Source organism: Panthera onca, chromosome B1, assembly GCF_046562875.1.
Source record: "Panthera onca isolate mPanOnc1 chromosome B1, mPanOnc1 haplotype 2, whole genome shotgun sequence".
Taxonomy (NCBI): Eukaryota; Metazoa; Chordata; class Mammalia; order Carnivora; family Felidae; genus Panthera; species Panthera onca.
Genome location: NC_138342.1, coordinates 124,669,209 through 124,688,103, shown reverse-complemented (window position 1 = coordinate 124,688,103; position 18,895 = coordinate 124,669,209). Strand labels below are relative to the sequence as shown.

Below are 18,895 nucleotides of genomic sequence, written 5' to 3'. Positions count from 1 at the left end.
ATGCTGCTGTGAACATGGGTGTACAATTATGTCTTAAGGACCCTGCTTTCAATCCTTTTGATTATGAACCTAAAAGTGGAGTTTCTGAATAATTTGTAATGTTATTTTTGATTGTTTTGGGAACACCATTCTGCCACAACAGTGGCTGTACCATTTTACATTCCAGTAACAATGCACAGGGGTGCCAATGTCACCACATCTTCACCCACATTTATTTTTTTCTGCTTTTATGACAATACCCATCCTAATGGGTATGAGGTGGTATCTCATTGTGGTTTTGATTTACATTTCCCTAATGATTAGTGATGTTGAGCATCTTTCCATGTGCTTATTGGTTGGTCACTTGGATATCTTCTTTGGAGAAATGTCTGTTCAAGTCCTTTGTCTATTTTTGAATTGAATTGTTTGGTTTTTGCTATTAAGTTTTAGGAGTTCTCTATATATCATGATGTTGACCCATGATATGATACGTGATTTGCGATTATTTTGTCCTGTTACATAGGTTGCCTTTTCACTCTGTTGATAATGTCTTTTGATAACAAAAGTTTTTAATTTTCATGAAGTCCAGTTTGTCTTTTGTTGCCTGTACCTTTGATGCCATATCCAAGAAATCATTACCAAATCCCATGTTGTAAAACTTTGCCGTAAGTTTTCTTTGCATATTATAGTTTTAAATTATGTTTGGGTCTTTAATCCATTTTAATTAATGTATCCAGTGTTAGGTAAGGGTTTAACTTCATTCTTTTGCATGTGGATAAACTTGTTTTCCTACCACCAATTGTTGAAAAGACTGTCCCTTCTCCACTGAATAGTTTTGACATCCTTATCAAAAATTATTTGGCCATACATGTGAAGATTTATTTCTGACTCTGTTCTATTCCATTGGTTTATATGTCTGTCTTTATGCCAGTAGCACACTGTTTGATTACTGTAGCTTTGTGGTAAGTTTTGAAGTTAGGAAGTGGGTGCAACTTTGTTCTTCTTTTTTCAAGATTATTTTGGCTATTAGGATGCCTTGGGATTCATTATGAATTTTAGGATGGATTTTTCTACCTTGCAAAAATTCTCATTGGTATTTTGATAGGAATTGCATTGAATCTATAGACTGATTTAGGTAGTATTGACATCTTAACAATATTAACTCTTCCAATTTATGATCATGGGATGTCTTTCCATTTATTTATATCTTGCTTAACTTTTTCAACAATGTTTCACAGTTTTCATTGTATAAGTCTTTCATCTCCTTAGTTAATTCCTTGGTTTATATTTTGTTGCTATTATAAGTGAAGTCGTTTTCTTAATTTCCCTTTCAAATTATTTATTATTAGTGTATAGGTATGCTACTGAATTTTGTGTATTGACCTTGTATCCTAATAATTTGTTATTAGTTCTAACAGCTTTTTCTGTGGAATCTTTAGGGTTTTCTACACCAGGTTTCTACAACAGCTGGAAACAGATCATTTTATTTCCTTCCAATTTGGATGTCTTTTATTTCTTTTTTCTTGCCTAATTGCTCTGGCTGGGACTTCTAGTATTATGTTGAAAAGACATGATGAAATTGAGTATCTTTGCCTGGCTCCTGAACTAAGAGGAAAGCTTTCAGTCTTTCATCATTGAATATTCTGTTTTCTGTGGGTTTTTCATATATGGCTTTTATTATGTTGATGTAGTTTCCTTCTATTTTTATTTGTTGGGTGTTTTTATTGAATTTTTTCAAATGCTTTTTCTCTACCAGTTGAGATGATCATGCAGTAATTTTTTCTTCATTCTATTAATGTGGTGTATTACATTGATCAATTTTAGTATGTTGAACTATTCTTGCATTTCAGGAAGAATTTCCACTTGGTCACGATGTATAATCCTTTTAATATGATGCTGAGTTTGGTTCACTCGTATTTGTTAAATCAACATTCATAAGGGATATTGGTTTTCTTGTAATTTTCTTTTCTTGTAGTATTTTTGTCTGACTTTGGTATCAGGGGCAAAGCTCTCCTAATTGAATTAGGAAGTTAGGAAGTGTTTGCTCCTCTTCAATTTTTTGGAAAAGTTTGATAAAGATTGGTGTTAGTCCTTTAAATGTTTTTGTAGAATTCACCAGTGAAACCATCAGATCCAGGTTTTTTTTTTGTTGTTTGGATATTTTTGATTACTGATTCATTATCATTAGTAGTTATACAGGTTTACTATTTCTTCATATTCAGTTTTGATAGGTTTTGTGTTTCTAGAAATTTGTCCATTTCATCTAGGTTATTGAATTTATTGTATACTGTTTTTCATAGTACTCTCATATTTTTTTTTATTTCTGTAGAATCAGTAGTGATGTCCCTACTTTCATTTCTGATTACAGTAATTTGAGTTTTCTTTCTGTTTTTCTTAGTCAGTCTAGCTAAAGGTTTTTCAATTTTGCTGATTTTTTTCAAAGAACCAACTCTTGGTTTCATTAATTTTTTAAAATACTATTTTTCTATTCTCTATTTCACTTGTCTTTGCTCTAATTTTTGTTATTTTCTACCTTCTGCTAGCTCTGGGTTTAGTTTGTACTTTTTCTAATTCATTAAATTGTAAAATTAAGCTGTTTATTTGAGATCTTTCTTGTTTTTAAATGTTTTTGAAAGATCTTTCTTGTTTACAAATTTAAGCTCTTACAATTAAATTTCCCCTTTGGCACTACTTTCATCATGTTCCATAAATTTTGCTATGTTGTGTTTTCATTTTCATTCATCTCTAAGCATTTTCTAATTTCCCTTGTGATTTCTTCTTTGATCCATTGGTTGTTTAAGAGAATGTTGTTCAATTTCCACAAATTTGTGAATTTTCTAGTTTCTTCTCTGATTTCTAACTTCATCCAGCTGTGGGCAGAGAAGATACTTTGGTATAATTTAAATTTAAATTTTAAAAAATAAATCTACTGAGACTTAATTTGTGGCCTAATATATGGTCTATTCTGGAAAATGTCTCATGTACCTTTGAGAGAATGTGTATTCTGTTGTTGGTAGAGTGCTCTGTATATATGTCTATTAGATCCAGTTGGCTTATTGTGTTATTGAGTCCTCTCTTTCTTACTTATCTTTTGTTTGTTTGTTCTAACCATTATTGAAAGTCAGGTATTGAAGTCTTCAGCTATTATTTTAGAACTATCTATTTCTCCCTTCAATTCTGTCATTTTATTGCTTATGTATTTCGATAGTCTGTTATTAGGTGTATAAATGTTTATAATGATTATATCTTCTTCCTGTATTGAATCTTTTATGAATGTATTATGTCCTGATTTGTCTCTTGTAAACTTTTTTAATTTCAAGTCTATTTTGTCTGACATTGATATAGCCACCATTGCTCTTTTTTGGTTACTATTTGCATGGAATATCTTCTTCCATCCTTTTACTTTCGACCTATTTTCACCTTTGGATCTAAAATGAGTCTCTTGGAGACAACACATAGCTGGATCATGTTCTTTTATCCATTCTGCAAATCTCTGTCCTTAACTGGAGAGTTTAATGCATTTACATCTGAAGTATTTACTGATACGGAGGGACTTCTGTCATTTGCTATATATTTTCTATATGCCTTTTGGCTTTTTTGTCCCTCATTTCCTTCATTACTGTCTTCTTTTTTTGTTTAGTTAACTTTTTGTAATGAAACAATGTTAATTGCCTTTTAATTTCCTTTTGTATATATTCTATAACTGTTTTCTTTGTGGTTACCATGGATTACATCTGACACCCTAAAATTATAACCCTCTAATTTGAATTTATACTGGCTTATTAACTTTATGAACATACAAAAACTTTACTCCTTTATAGCTCCATCTCTGCCCCTTTCAGTTATGGGCATAAGAGAATTAAATTTTATACATTGTCCAAAAAACATAAACTAATCATTTTTTTTGCTTAGAACCCTTTTTGGAGCAGTTTTAGATTCACAACAGAATTGAAGGGAGGGTGCAGAGATTTCTCTTATACCCTCTGCTCACACACATACATTAATAATTGTTTTGCTAATGCATTAGAACCTTAAGTTATGTGGAAAACAAAATGTAGAAGTTACAAATCAAAGTGAAAATAATACTAGCTTTTAGGGTAATAATTGTTTTTTTATAAATGTATTAGTCTCTTAATAAGGTACAAGACAAAAATGTGAAGTTAAAAACCATTGGTGTAATAATACTAGCTTTTGCAATTGACCATGCATTTACCTTCACTGAGATCTTTATTTCTTTATATGGCTTCAAGTTCCTATTTAGTAGCCTTTTATTTCAACCTGCAGGACTCCCTTTAGCATTTCTTGCAGTGGTCCAGTGGTAATGAGCCTTCTCAGCTTTTGTTTATCTGGGAATGTCTTAATTTCTCCTTCACTTTTGAAGGCAATTTTGCTGGATGTTGTTGTTGTTGTTGTTTTCCCCTTCTAGCACTTTCAATATATCAGCCACCTACTTTCTGGCCTCCAAAGTTTCTGATGAGAGATCTGCTTACAGTCTTAATGAGGACCTCTGTTTGTAATGAGTTGGTTTTCTATTTCTGCTTTCAAGATTCACTCTTTGTTTTTGCCTTTCAGAGTTTGATTTTATGTCTCAGTGTGGATCTTTTACAGTTGTCCTCCTTAGAGTTCACTGAATGTCTTGGATGTTTTTATTCATGACTTTTATAAAACTTGGGACATTTTTTGCCATTTTTCTTGAAATAATTTTTCTGCCCCTTTCTCTCTCTCTCTTCGCCATCTGGGACTCCCACAACACATATGTTGGTCCACTTGATCATGTCTCACAGGTCTCTTGGGCTCTGTTCATTTTTATTCAGTCTCCTTTCTTTCTTTCCTCATACCTGAAAATTTCAGTTGTCCTATTTTAAGGTCACTGATTCTTTCTTCTGCCTGCTTCAGATCTGCCTTTGAATACCTCTAGTTAATTTTTCATTTTAGTTAATTGTATTTTTTAGCTCTAGAATTTCTTTTTGGTTTCTTTCTAGTTTTCCTTTCTCTTTATTGATATTTCCATTTATTCATACATATTTTTCTTGACTTACTTCCCATCTTTCTATAATTCTCTTAGCATCTTTATGACAGTTATTTTCAAATCTCTGGTTAGTAGTTCTGCCATCTGGTCTTTCTCAGGGACAGTTTCAGTGCCTTATTTTTTTTTCCCCTTGAATGGGCCATACCTTCTTGTTTCTTTGTACACCTTGTGATTTTTGCTGTTGTTGCTGTTGTTGTTAAATATTGGACATTTGAATCTAATAATGTGGGTAACTCTGGCAATCAGATTCTTTGACTTTTACAGCATTTGCTGCTTTTTATTTTGCTGTGCTTTGTTTTACTGTTGTACTCTGTCTTTGTGCCAAGGATCAGCCTGAAGTATACATTTAAGGTCTTCCTAGGTCTTTTTGGTGCCTGTACCTTTCCTTGGGCATGAGTGGTGACTTATTTCCCCCTACATACTATTGCTTTCAAATGTCCTAATCTTGTGGTGCCTGGGTGGCTCATTCGGTTGAGCTTCTGACTCTTGATTTTGGCTCAGGCCATGATCTCACAGTTGTGAGACCAAGCCCGCATTGGGCTCTAGTACATGGACCCTGCTTAAGATTCTCTCTCCCCCTTTCTCTCTTCCCCTCCCCTGCTTGTGCTTGTGTGCTCTCTCTCTCTCTCTAAAAAAAAAAAATCTGGCTTTCAAAGGGTATAAAAGAGAAAAATGTAGGAGAAAAGAATGGTGCCAGGAAAGTACCAGCCCTTTGAATCTCCTGGAAGTTGCTTCAGCCCGAGAGGGAGGGGCTTACAAGAATGAAGGTGTATGTGCAATAATGGCTGCCCCCCCCCCCACTTGGTATCTGCCTATTCATGATCAGAGGCAACAATCAGAACACAGAACCCCGGTATTTGGAAGACAGGGCCTTTATTGCCTACCATGGCTCCTGCAAGCTGTTTGCATGCTGGACCAGGAGCAAGTGCATAGATGCCTGCCATGAGGCTTGGGGGTGGGGGATGAGTGGCTACCACGAGCTAAGAGTTAAAACTGACCAAAATTAATAAGAATTTACTGTCTAAGCCTTCCCTTGGATGTTGCAAGGCTTCAATAGACTCTAGCACTGCAAAATAATTACATCAAGCTGCAATTATTGTCTAGGTTGGGAGACAGATTGGTGAAGCTTCTTATGCCACCATTTCTCAAGAATCCTCTTCATTGCCATTCTCTTTCGAAGTAAAAAAAATTTAAATGTCTAGTTATAAGAAATAAAACGAATGCATAAATGTATAGAGGATCCTTTTCTGTGTTCATTTTAAAATTATTTGGAAACTTTAACGATTTTGTTTGGAATGATTCTCTAAAATCATTTTAAATACTCTATACTTTTTTGATCTTGTAAGGTTCTATATATACACATAAAGTTATATACAGTGGTTGTGTTTATATATATAATGTTTATATATATATATATATACATTTATATATATGTTTACATATATACAGTATGTGTGTATATGTATGTGTATGTGTACATATATGTATATGTGTGTGTGTGTATATATATAGATATATATAGCCTCAAACTGTGATTTAACTATGAACTGAATTTTCTTCATATTACTATATAAACATCTTTTTATATATTTTAAGCATTTTTCTTCAAGCTAATGTGTAAGCATGTTAAACGAAATCAAATGTTGGGGGAAAGTCTAGATAGAGGAGAATACATCGCCTTCATTGTAATCCACACACCCTGGGTAAAATTTGGCAGTCCCTTTCCAGTAATAACATCAGGGATACCCCACTAATTAAGATACCAGATTTAGGTTAGCCAATACCAGTATATCCTTGCAAACTTTGACATAAACAAGAAAAGCTCTAGAAAAATGGTATTTTACTATCAAGAGGGATGTGTGGAGCCATTCTTAGGACAAGTCAGTTGACTTAGAAGTGTATATAAAATTAGGTTGTCTGATTTAACAGGCTTGGCTATATTGTTTTCTGTGGAAACCTCTCATTTTTCTAACTTTTTTGTGGCTTGAAACTATGAGGAGAAAGCTAACATACTGAAATGACATCTGATAAAGAGGAAGTCAAAAGTATCAGCCACTAATGAAAGGTTGAACCGTCTGGAAATGACTGGTACTCTTTTTAGTGTGTTTGCATGGTGTTGAAATTAAGTAATTGAAATTTAGTAGCAAAATATTATTGTGTTCACCTTACTCTGTTTCATATGGCAGTGAAGTAAGAAATATATTTTAGAAAAACTGAATAATATATTTTGGTTTACTAGTTTTGTTTCATTCTGGGCTTCTGTATTTAAAGATTTTGGTTGTTTGGAATTAACCAGTGTGAATCCCCGCTTCATTTCTTAATTAAAATTAATTATAATTAATTCACAAAGTAGCTAGTTAATTATTATAGTGTCTTTCAAAACTCTTAGGCAATCAATGGGATAGAATCTTCCCAAACTTCTTTTGCCCTTTTTTTTTTTTATTATGTTCACATTATTCTTAAGGGATTAGAAATTACTTAGGATAATTTGAAGTGCTTAAATTTTATTCTAGGTGTACTGGGAAATTATTGGATCATTTTAAGCAGGGAATGATGTGATGTAACATTTTTAAAAGATCACTAAGGCTGCTCTGTGGATATCTGCCTGGGTAAGAGCCCAAGTGAGAGATGATGGCATCTTGACAGAGAAGATCTGGTGAAAATGATGAAAAATGGTTTGATTTAAAAAAAATTTTAATTTTATTTATTTTTGAGAGAGACAGAGTGTGAATGGGGGAGGGGCAGAGAGAAAGGGAGACAGAATCCAGAGCAGGCTCCGGGCTCTGAGCTGTCAGCACAGAGCGTGATGCGGGGCTCAAACCCACAAACTACAAGATCATGACCTGAGCTGAAGTCGGACGCCCAAACAACTGAGCCACCCAGGCATCCCAGAAATGGTTTGGTTTAGAATATATTTAGGTGATAGGGAGATTAGAACTTACCAACAGAATGAGTGTGGAATTGAGTGAAGGAAGTAATCAAAGATGATGCCTTCTGAACTCAACTGAGCAACTGGGACAATGTCTTAGTCATTGCTGAGTCTCTAGTACCTATAATAGTACCCAGCACATGGTAGGCACTTAATTGAGTGAATGGTGAGTAATTGGTGAAGTGCCAACCACACTTCTGTCTATGCAATCTCTACCATTCCCACTTTGAAATTTATTATTTGCCAAAATAATAATGACTAATATTGGGCACTTAGTATATTTAAAATACCGTTCTAAGTACCTCACATGTATTCATCCATTTAATCATAGAAAAATCTTTGTTAATTCCATTTACAGCTAAGGAAATTGAAGCACAGAGATATTAGGTAACTTACCTGTAGTTACACAGCAAATAAATACAAGAGTGGGAATTTGAACCTATGCAGTCTGGTTCCAGAACCCATCCTCAAATCATTACACTATTCTGTCTTTGGATTTACTTAGGTCATCATTAAACCATGTTCTGTCTCATCTCCCAACTTGAGTGTACTGCCATTCCCTTGTCCTAGAATGCTTTTTTCCCCTTATCATTTCATGGCTAACGCTTACTCATTCTTAAATGGCTTCACTATATACTGTAACCTTGCTACTATAATACCTGTAATAAAACCTACTATAAAACCTGTAATACCCAGAACTGTTCCCATCATGGCACTTACAGCATTGCATTGTGATTGCTACTTTCTTTCTTCTACTAGACTACAAGCTTCAAGAAGGCTGGAGCCATGCCTTCTTTGCTCTCATGTGCAACCTTCGTACTTGTGCAGTGCTTGGCTTATAGGTGTTTAGAGGATGGACGCGTGATGATCTTTTATCCCTTCATGGCCTTGTATATGTGCTTTGCCTGAAATGGCTTTCTCCTTCCTCCTTGCCTGTGTACTTGGTAAACTTCTGTTTTCCACCTAACTGTTTCTTGCTCTGTGAGGCTCCTGTAGAGCCATCCTCAACCATATGGTAGAGTTCAGAGCTCCTGCTTGAAGTCTCTTAGTATCCATTGGCAATCATGTACGTGTAGGGTTTTTTCCTTCTTGATTAACAGTTAACAAACTAGAGACTCTGACCCTTTGTGGATATGGTTATGACCCACTGGTTTGGGGATCATGAGTAGCATTTTCGAAATGAAAGAGAGTGTAGTAAAACAGAATAGAAAAGAGTACATTGCATAGAGTAAGGCTAAATATTGGGAGGCTACCAGCAGATGCACCAGAGCATGGATTCTAAAACAAGACACCCTGGACTCAAAACTCAACTGTATGCTTACAGACAAAATAACTAGTTGACCTTGGCCAAGTTATTTAACCTTTCTGCATCTCAGTTCCCCCATGTGAAAAAACAGCGATACTGATGGGATGGATGGCTCATGGAATGGTTACAAGGACTAATTAAATTAATATTTATAAAGAGATGAGAACATTTTGAGGATTAATGCATTTCAACTTTTGTTTCATACGCATGCATGTATAAAATATATATGTGCATGTGCTGAACTGCTGTGTAAAATGTCTTTCCTGCTGTGAATTGCCATAAGGAAAGGACTCTGCTCTAGGCTTAGAGTTCTTTGAAAGCAGGGATTGTATTTCATTCTCCTTTAAGAGTCTTCTGACTTACATAAAGTAACACTTTATTTCTTGTTTTCTTTCTAGAAAAGATTGAAGAAACTTAAAGTTAACATTTTATATTATACATCTGTCAGATTATAAATAGAAAATGAGAGGTAAATAAAGGAAAAGTGTGGACATATGCTGCCCACTAGAGTCAATATAGTTTCCCTGAGGGAACATTAAGTTTCACTCTGAATTTCTGGGCAGGTTGGGCAAAAGGGGAGATGTGATGGACTATAAAATTCTCATTTCCTGATGAAAGGAAACCTATCAGTTCTTCAAGAGGGACAAGCTTTTTTCCTGATTCTAAATTCCAAAGGAAAGTTATCACATGGACTTGTATAGGAAAAATGGGGCAACAAAAAAGAACTTTGCACACCTAATGAACAATAAAAAGGGCATTCAGACAGCTTGTCATAAATATTACATCCCTTAACTAGGTTTTATTTCAGGCAAGATAGGAACAGGTAGGATATATTAAATGAATACTGTGTGCTGGTCTTTGTTTAAAGTGATCCTCACCATAACTCTGTGAAGAATTGTTACTCCCGAGACCAAGGCATAGAGAGGTTGAGTAATTTGGCCAAAGTGATCTAATGTTATACAGAATCAGAAGCAATGAGATAGCAAAGAAAAGGTTCATAGAGGCAAAGGAATGAATGAGCTAGAAAGAAAATGGACCAGACCTACATCAGAGATCAGATTTCGAAGCACCTCCTGAATTCTGAGTATTACTTTGGATCTAGAACCTTCCTTAGGGTTCACCTCATAAGGACTAGTCATTCTTTAATCCTGATTCACATTTCCATAAAATATCCTTAAACTTATCTGAAAAAAATTCTCTTATCCCACAACCAGAATAGCCAAAGAAATATGTTGCCAAACATGGGATTTACCTTAAAAGTTAACTCAGCTTGTGTTTTTTTCCATTTCAAGATCAAGATCAAGATAGATGTTAAATACATTTCCTTCCTATATTTGAAATGACCTCATACAAGTACAGAAGGTAGTAAAATCTTAATAACATGATGAAAAAGGAGGGGCGAAAAAGAGACTCCAAGATTTTAAGAAATACATTTTTAGAAAGCAGATGGAATATTACCAGGAGTAAAAAGTGCCCTTTCGTAATGATAAAAGGAGTTGACTTATCAAGAAAACATAATACTAAATGTTTGTGCTCCAAATGACAGGACTTCAAAATACATAAAAACAGATAGAAAAGGAGAAACACAAAGGTCCATAATTTTAGTTGGAAATCCCAACACCGCTCTCTCAATAATTGATAGAACAATCAGTAAGAGTATTCAAGACTTGAACAATACCATCAGCCAACTTAAATAATTGACATTTACAGAACATTCCACCAAATGACAGCAGAACACACATTTTTTCAGTGCACCTGGAATACTTAATCAAAGGAGATGATATTCTGAGCCATAAAACAAATTTGAATATATTTAAAAATATTTAAATCCTAAAAATTATTTTTGCCTTACAACAATGGAATTAAATTAGAAATAAAAGCAGAAAGGTTCTGGAAAATCCCCATAAGTTAGGAAACCAAGCAACATACTTTGAACTAGCCCATGGAACAAAGAAGACATTGCAAGGGAAATTAGAAAACACAGTAAAACCTTGGATTGCAAGTAACTTGTTCTGCAAGCATACCACAAGATGAGCAAACATTTCTAATAAATTTAACTTGATAAACGAGCGATGTCTTGCAATATGAGTAGCATGTGACACCGAATGTCACATGATCACAACTGAGCCATTGGTTCTTGAACTGCTTTGCTATACGAGTGCTTTGGATTACAAGCATGTTTCCGGAACTACTTATGCTTGCAAACCAAGGTTTTATGTACTTCTAACCAAATGAAAAGAAAATGTGGCATATCAAAATATATGGGATACAGCTGAGGCAGTGCTGAAAGGGAAGTTTCTAGCATTTTAAAATTCTTATTAGAAAGTTAGAAATGTCCAAAATCAGTGCCCTAAGCTTTCATTTTAAAAAACTGAGAAAAGAAAACAAATTAAACTGAAAGTCAAGGAAAGAAATATTAAGATAACAGAGAAATAGAGAAAATCAATGAAACTAAAAACTGGTTCTTTGAAAAGATCAGTTAAAATTGATCTTCTAGTCAGATTGATCAGAGAAAAAAGAAGACACAAATTACCCATTTCAGAAATGAAAGAGGGAATGTATCACTATAGCTTATACAAATATTAAAATGCTAATTAGATAATAAACCGTATGCTGATAAATTCAACTTCTATGGAATGGCTGAATTTCTTGAGAGACACTGCCAAAGTTTACTTAAGTAGAAATAGGTAACAGAATAGGTTTATATCTGTTAAAGGTTTATATCTGTTTGTATCTGTTAAAGAATTCATAGCTTAAAAACTTCCCCCAGGGGCACCTAGGTGGCTCAGGCAGTTAAGTGTCTGGCGCTTGATTTCAGCTCAGGTCATGATCTCATGGATTATGAGATCAAGTCTGGCACTGGGCTCTGTGCTGACAGTGTGGAGCCTGCTTGGGATTCTCTTTCCTTCTCTCTCTCCCCCTCCCCCACTGGGGTTGTCTCCCTCAAAATACATAAACACTGGGGGAAAAAAAAAAACTTCCCACACAGAAAATTCCAGGCCCATAATGGCTTCACTGGTGAATTCTACTGAGTAGTTTAGGATGAAATAAGGAGCACCTGGGTGGCTTAGTTGGTTGTGCGTCCTGACTTCAGCTCAGGTCATGATCTTGCAGTTCATGAGTTCAAGCCCCACAGTGCACTCACTGCCATCAGTACAGAGCCTGCTTCAGATCCTCTGTCCCTCTCTCTCTCTGCCCCTCCCCTGCTTGCACTCTCTTAAAAATAAACAAAGAGGAAGAAATAATAACAATTTAGTACAAACTCTTCAAGAAAATAGAAGAAGAGGAAACAATTCTCAACTTATTCTCTGGGACTGGCATTATCCTGCTATCAATACCAGAAAAAGTCATTACATAAAAAGACACCACAGAATAACATCCCTCATTAACATAGGTGCAAAACATTTTAAAGAAAAGTGGCAGTTGACCAGAGATCCTGTCAGAAAGCTGGTGCACAATGCAAAGTCCTTTTCATTTGGCATTGGTGCAAGGTGTAGCCTGCTGGTGCTTTCCTGCCCTATGCACCAAAGAATGAAACCTACCAACACAGGCACACTACCAAAGTTAAGAACTCTGGAACTTCATTATTATGAGCAGACAAATATCTTCTGATATTTGAGAAAATATCACAGTACAAAAGAAAAAAAAAAAAGATTAACAAAGATTATATTTGTAAAGGTGTGAGATATAGAACATTAGTCCAGAGGGTAAATATTTATCCAAGAGAAAGAGAGAGGAGCAAATGGAGAGAATGAATGGTAACAGCCATATAGATGTAGATTTCATAGATACACATTACCAAGATAAAGAATTCATTTTTTAGTTTCTACTTTTCTTAATTATGAATGAGTTTTGAATTTACTAATTAACTTTCTAGCATCTAATGAGATTATCATACAGTTACTAGATTTTGTAATTTGGAACCATTTTTGAAATTCTGGGAAAAACTATTCACTATGATTTTTATTTGCTAAGGGTTCTTTTCTGAGAGGAGAGGGAGAGAATTTTGCATGATATTAACCTACTCTTTTGCTGCATTTTTGGGATTTTGAAAAATGAACTAAATAATTTTTTTTTACCTTTTTCTATGCTCTGGAACATTTCCTATGAGATGGGAATTTCTTATTTATTGAGAGTAGTTTGATAGAACTCCCCTCTATGAAAGCAAATAGTTTTCTCCTTTGGTGGGAGAAGGGTCGGGGGAAGAGAATAGATCTATTGTAAATTGGTCTTCTAAGCATTCTCCAGCAAACTGATAATTGGTATTTTGATGTTTTATATAAGTATCTATTTTATGTGGGTTATTATATTTAGCATGATAAAGTTTATCATGATATTTTCTAATAATGTTTAAATCTCTTTTATATCTATAAAAACATTATATCTTGGAGATAGTATGAAGGTAATGGTGGCAAATAACATCGGCTCTAAAATTAGACTGCTGGGGTTGATACCCCAGCTCCACCATTCACAGGGTGATCTTCAACTCATTAATTAAACTCTTTGTGCCGTAGTTTCCTCATCTGTAAAATGGAGGTAATCATCATCATTATCATCATCATCATCATCCTCATCCATCTCATTAAAAATACTGTAAGGTTTTAAAAAGGTAATTCATGTAAATAAAGTATTGAGAACATTGGCCCATTGTAAGTATACAATAAAAGTTAGCCATTACTATAATTGTAATTAGAAGCTGTATTACTTTTTTCATTCCTGGCACAATTTTGGAGACTTCCCTATTTTTGTTTTTCTCGATTATACTTGCAAAGATTTATTTGTCTTTTCACATAATCAGTTTTTTTTGTTTTATGGATCAGCTTTTTGGTTTTCTATTAATTTATACATTTACCTCTAGTATTTCCTTCTCTGTCCTTTATTTTACTTCATGTCATTGTTGATTTTGTTAAGATTTCTTTTCTAGAATCCTGATTCAAAAGCTAGCTTCTTCACTTGTTTCAGTGCTCTTGTTTTCTAACAAATACATTTAAATTATAAATTTCTTTTTGAACAGTATGATGACATCTCCCTCAGGATTTGATATTTAGTGTTTTTATTTTGTTTCAGTTATAAATATGTGAACAATTTCTATAGTGGTTTTCCCTTTAGGCAATGAATACATTAGAAATACATTTGTAAATTTGGAGATGAATAGTTTTTGTTTGTTTGTGAGGGGAGAAATGCAAGGTTGGGGAGTGAATCTTGTGCTCAGTAAATGGGCTGTGTATATCAGTTTATAAAATTTCCCAAATGGCCAGTACATGGTCAATTTTTATAAGTATTCCTTGTATATTTGAAAAATAAATATATATTCTCTATTTATTTGGTAAACATTTCCATACAGAAAACCCTAACAGAAACTAATAATTAGATTGAGCCTGTTACTTCAATCAAGCTAGAAAATTGTTATTTAAATCCTTTTTTCCTTGACTTTATTTGTAATTTTCTGAAAAAAATGCATTAAAATCAATTCCCCCTTATTCTGTTAATTTTGAAGCTGTGTTATTAGATGTATTGTCTCCTAATTGCTCTATATCTCAGTAAATCAATCTATTTATGAGTTTCTGTTATTAGTATGCCCCTTTAATTTTTATGCCTAAATTCTATTTTGTTTGATATTAATAATGTTGTAACAGCTGTCTCTTTGTTGGCATTTGCATTATAATATGAAAATACAAAAGAAACAAATGACATGTTCTCTATCTCAAGGAAGTTATAATCACTACTATATGTACATTTTGTACTACTGTTTTTAAAGTTTGAATTCAAGGCTCTTTTATTTTACTTCTGACAAATACTTCTTTTGTTCCTACAATATTCTTATTGATGCACATCTTTGATTGGATGTTCTCTATGCACTTAGTTATTACAAGTAGAAATTTTCTAAATGTTCGAGATAGCTATGATAAAATTAACACAACACTCAGCAAAATAAGATATTACCGATGTTGTCTGACAAAAGCATCAAATTGATCAATTTGCTTTTTGTTTTTATTAATTTAGTTTTTCTTAATGTATGTTTTGGAAGTTTGATCATTTGTACATAGAACCTATGAGAAATCCCCGGTCTCATTGTTCCCCTGTGCAATATATACCTCCTTTGTAACGGTAATTAAGGAGCATACACTTCACATGGCTACTTCACATGGCTTACATTATGGTGGTTATTTTTAAGTATTCAAGCTTGAAAGGGCAAAATCGATCCTTTTTTTTGAAACAGGGAAAATTAAAACATCAAAATGTGATATATAATTACTATGTTAAATAGTGAAAAACAAACTATTCCACAGTAGAAATTTAACAGTGCAAAGAATTGAGGTCATCTGCTGGCCTAAAATAGAACTTAACATTTCTCTTCACTTAAATTTATTGCAGGTTTCTTATTCAAGAAATATAGAATGACAGAGCAGTCATGAGCCTAATAATCATTTGGTTTAATATTTTTTCTTTTATCAAAAAAAGACAAAACAGTGTAGTTAATGGAACATCAACGGATAGTTTGTAAAGAAATTCTATAAAGGTATATATTTTCTTCTCATGACAAAATATCATCACCACACTAGAAGAAATGTCATAATAAGAGAAATTTAAATGCAGGTTTTATTATTTACCCTTACTCTATCTTCCATTACATTGCTGGAAAGAGCATGAGTAATGTTTTGTTTTCATTTTTAATTTATGTGACTTTCCCTTTGTAATTTAAACATCAGTTACATTTTTTTAGATACTTGTCATGTTTATAGCCCAATGTATACTATTTTTCTTACCATCATTTTAATAACTAAGTAAGTATTACAAAGGAATATGTGTTTGGAAGGAACAGCATTAGAATATATATGATAAAGCTATAGGTGGAAAGAATTGATTGGTTTACTTTTCCCAAAGAAACCTCCTCATGCAGTTGTTTAATGTGAAAGGTTTTTTCTTGAAAAGGTTAAAAAAGTTCTAATCAACTTTTGTACATTATGTAGAACTTCATTTTCTAAACTCTGCAAAAGAAAGTTTCATATTTAATGGGAAATCATGAATTATTCCATTTATTATCTACTTCCTCCTTTCAAAGACATGATCTGGATAAAAGGCGGGGTGAATAATTTCAAAAAAATACAATACATTTTTAATGGGAAGGTGCAAACTACAGATTCTCATGACTATTAGCAAGTGTAGAGGAAACAGAATTTTACTTGCAAAACTCGTCAAACTCTTGCAAAGATAAAATGTATGACATACTTTAGTAAAAAAAGAACACAGTGAACTTAAGTTTTCTTTTTAATGCAACTTGTTGTTTTTACTAAGTTTTGTTATATTCTTCAGCTTCACATTTTTATTAAAAGTTGATTATTTCACTCAACTTATATGGAAAATTGATAGTTCTTTAATTTATAAAGATGAAAAGCTGTAAGAAAAAGTTTAAATTATATTATTGGAGACAAAATTTCCCAAATAATAGAATATTAAAAATTTTAGAGAACAATCACAAGATTATGTTTCAAAAAACAGAGTGACTACTATATTGCATGGGATTTTATTTTATTCTAATGAAAATTTGTAAATAGTAATATAGACAAAAATGTGGAGTTAATGAGCTAGCATGATCATGTTTATACATGTTTGTAATCCATTGCTTGTAATCATTAGTATGAAGCTTACTTTTTGTTTTTCTCTTCTTTTTCTTGTTTATTATTGTTATATTAGGACACAGACTATAATAATTATATTACTTGCTCAGATTTCTTTTTTTATCATTGTGACTCAATCCCAAACCTAAGATTATTTTCAGGCTTTATTTTTCAGCTCGTGGTTAATTGATTTTCCTTTAGTTGAAAGTTACAGTGCAATTTAAAAGAAAAGAACAAAAATACATGACTGCCTCATTTAGCCAAAAGTGCTTGGACTCAGCTGTGGTACTGTGAAAATACCTTCCCTGAAAATTCTTCCTAAATGATGACACTCATTTCGTACCTTTCCATGTATAATCTTTAGCTTAACCCTTCCGTTTGTAAATAAGTTTAAATTTCTCATCTTAGAAGTTTACAAGTAATAGGACCGTTTTAAAGATGACGTAATTAGCCTCTCCTATAAAGAGCTTGCTTTCTTCTAGCTCTTTTCCACTGAACTTCTGAAGAAGAACTTTTTATAATGTGGTTAAGTTCAAGAGTTTTCCAGTAGAGAAAATCTTTCCGTAAAGAAAATGTGTGTTACAGCTACATGGGTAAATTTTTTGATAATACCTTATATTGACTGACAAATAGTTGCTTCATTCCTGATTGATGACAATCTCTGTACTCCAGATATTTGATTGCATTGGAATCACTTGAGTAAATAATTTTTAATAGGAAATAGACACAAAAAAATTCCTGTATATCATTAAGGGAATTTTTTAAAGCTATTGTAACATTGCAGTCTGCACTGTACTAAATAACCACAGCTTTTCTCTGATCTCAGGTAGCAATCACTAGGAAAAATACCATTTGATTAACGTTTTTGATCTAACAAAAAGTTACTGCCTTTTATGCTAAATACCAGTTCTTACATAATTGCTAAATATCAGTTCGTACATAATTGAGCCTGAGAAATAATCTTTGTTCTACATTCTACACCAATATCCCATGTATCCTGAAATAAAATCACCGATATTGAAGTGAATTTTTATTGTGCTCTCGGCAGAATTCTTTGCTGACCAAATTTTTAAATATTTTATTTATTGTTGATTTATGTTAGTAATAGTGCTATTTGGAAAATATAGGCTAAACTTTATTTCTTAGTTGTTATTAGATTTTTTAAAAAATAATTAAAGGTTGAACTTGGGTTAAATAGTTTCTTCCAAATGGCATTTTTCAATTTGTACACATATCCTTTAACTGTTGGCAGTCTGACTATAGTTTCTGTGATTATTAATAGATAAAAATGTGTATTTTCTAAAAATACAAAGCACAACTTGCCTGTGTAGCAGTTTCAAATTTAGTAAACTTGTAATTGTTTAGAAAATCACAAAAAATTCTGTCCCATAACTTCTTGGGGGCAGATTTTATTTATTTATTCTTAAGTTATCAAATAAGTCCATCTATCTAAAATGATTCTAAATCTAAACTGGAAAAAAAATCCTGCCAAATTAATATTTATGTTCTGATTTATTGATAACATTTTTAGGATGATTAGTTTTTTCAATTTATACAACTAAAGGTGGTATCACATTTATTTGGATAGCGATTCTAATCGCTAAACCGTGTAAACATGCATTTGTGGTGTTTCTTTAAAATGAAGCTAACATGTTATGTATTTCAATCGTTGTTAGGAGACTTTATATATTTTATATAAATTTATTATAAATATATTGTTATTTATTATAAATAAATTTATAAATAATATACATTTATTAAATTTTATATACATTTATGTAAAATTATACTTATATTGTATAACAATATAAGTATTGCACAATAGATATACCTTCAAAATTAGTTTTAGATTTTCTGTTAAAGAAATATGACCAATACATTTCACAAAGAAAATCATTATTGTTAAAAAGGCTTACATTAAAATTCCTGTGACATGACTAGTCAAAACTGCAATAATATTATTACAGAAGTTATTTTCTTTATTGAAATATATGCTAAAACTATACATAAGCTGCAGTGATTGTATTATCTTT

General features: G+C 32.8%; 1 protein-coding gene across 9 annotated transcripts in view; it reads left to right on the top strand.

The window, feature by feature from the left end:
• Positions 1–18,895, top strand: part of TTC29 (tetratricopeptide repeat domain 29) — a 669,793-nt gene that overhangs the window by 440,521 nt on the left and 210,377 nt on the right. The gene's annotated exons all lie outside the window — the stretch shown is intronic.